Source organism: Adelges cooleyi, unplaced genomic scaffold (assembly GCF_023614345.1).
Source record: "Adelges cooleyi isolate 19-005CV unplaced genomic scaffold, UGA_ACOO_1.1 ACOO_flye_CR_arks_rails_tigmint_CR_PRNA_376, whole genome shotgun sequence".
Classification (NCBI taxonomy): Eukaryota; Metazoa; Arthropoda; class Insecta; order Hemiptera; family Adelgidae; genus Adelges; species Adelges cooleyi.
Genome location: NW_026096053.1, coordinates 8,460,755 through 8,463,214, shown reverse-complemented (window position 1 = coordinate 8,463,214; position 2,460 = coordinate 8,460,755).

Genomic DNA, 2,460 nt, shown 5'->3' with positions numbered 1-2,460 from the left:
AGTGTAGCTGTTCATGACGATAAACGACAACAGAAATAATAATATATTGTTATTGATGACACGTGTAAAACATAACGCAACTCGCAAGTCAAGTAGGTACTCGATACTCGGTTGTGTGTAATAATACAAAACAAAAAAAAATAAACCCTGAACGATTATTTAACGACGTTGTTTTTTACAACAACAACAATAATAATAATAATTAAAACTGAAATGAAAATACCAGAGAGGTGTCACGGATGCCTGCGTCAACACTATATAATGATATAATTTAGTGGTTTTTTTTTTTTTATAAAAAAAATGCAACAATTATATTTTTTATTGTTAAATTACATACCAAGCCATAGTAGATTTTGTTGGAAAAACGTGCGACACGTGTGGTACGTCAACCGATACCAGTTACAGGTTAAACTTTTCCTATAGCGGTCAAAACAGGCTGGATGTCTGTTAAATTCCCATTTTCTATCTGGGGGGGGGGGGATTGATTTTCTCACTTTACTCGTTAATCGGCCTACGGATTGAGAAAAAACTAAATCAAAACAAATTCAACAGGTTTCCACTGCCGTCGAATCGAATTAACGTGCGCGATCGTTCGGTACAATAATACAGGGTGATCCTTCTGATGTACGACATTTATTTTTGGCGACAGCGTTATCGACAGAGGACATTATTTTAATGACAAATTTATACAATCATTTGGTAAAAAGATCATTTCGATAAAAAGGAAAGATCTCGGATTTTACTTTTGTTCTATTTAGACAAATTTTTGTTTTTAAATTAAATATGTACTCTTTTTTTTTTTTTTTTTTATGGACTCCATTCGGTGGTGTGTCGAAAAAATAAAGTTTCACAAAACAAACATCGTTACTACATATAAATTCAGTGATTCAAGGGAAAATACCCAGTCCGTAAACCTAACAAAGGGCCTAATAAAATAATTCCTCAGTGGCGCGCAACCGTTTTCGTATTTTATTCAAAGAAGAGGTTAAAGTATGACCTGAATTATAATAATTAGCTAAGCGGTTCCTTGGAAATACTTATTGCTTTTGGTTTCACTTTATCGGCTTTGACGAACAGAAATTGATTTTACAACAGTAATTTTTAACTGTGTACTTTATGGAGCTCATTTATGGAAATTCTCCGTTCAACCTCGTCCAGATTTAAATAGTCAACATTTTTCTAACCATATGACCATATCGACGTGCCCTACAAATACTGACGTAACTAGCTTTTTTTAAAAAAAAAGAACATTATCTTTTTTTAAACTGATAACGCGCGTCTTCTATATTACCTGCGAATAAGGTCGTATCGACCAAAGAAGTTCCGGATAACACAACACAATCGAGTTGCTGTCTTTTTCATCGGTAATACAGAAAACGCGTGTTATCAGCTTAAAAGTTTTTCAAAGTGAGTTACGTCAGTATTCGTAGGGCGCCTCAAATGATGTGCTTAAAATGCTGTTTGAATTTACCCAATTCTAACACCACACATTCTAGTACTACCGTTTTGTCACTTTTCTCTTACTGCACAATTTTCAATGCGTTATATTTTTAAAAAATTCCTAATAAGGCCGTTTTGCAGCGGCTATTAATATTTTTATTTTCTATAGATTGTGGTGAAAAAAAAGTAGCGGTTTAACACAGTAATGTATATATTATTGTTAAAGTTTCATCGCCATCAGTTCAGCATCCGGCTGAATGAAGAGGCTGGGCACCGACGGTAATTGATTTAAATTTATGCATTGAATTAATAATCGTAATTGCCTTTTTTCCCCTAAGTAAATAACTTCGAAACAAAATATATTTCCATTATGTATAAACATTGAGAGCTAATGACCCTTGTCGGGTTGCGGCGCGCGGTTCAACGTTAATAATAACAGCATACAATGTATATTTAATGGAAACTCCGTTAAAATTGTTATATATTAATAATGATAAAATTAAAAAATCAATAATAATGTTATAGTTTTTTATAAGATACATATTATATACTTAAAAAAAAATATATATATATTCTAAATATTTTTACATTAAGACATAGTAATCGAATAATAATTGTACAATATAAACAACTCGCGAAACCTGTAAATATCAACAATGAACGACCTACAAAACAATATTATTACTATTCATTAAAAATTACCCGACAATCAAAACAAAAACATTTTACCCTATATAATTCTAGTTGACGTGCATAAAGTGCACGGCAAACGATAATATTGGAACCAATTATTTATTGGTATACCAGATACCGGAGGAATCGGTCCTTTTACATAGACCGATTTTTACAATTTTGGACCATTTTTTAAACGTCTCCCTTTCAGCTCTAAAAGTCTTTATGAACAACTTTTTGATTGAATTCATATTTACACGCCTTGCGGTTACTCCCATTTGGATATCTTAACTGGTTCGCCAACGTTTCGAAACACTTGCATGTTCTATACTGCAGTCTACGGGAGAA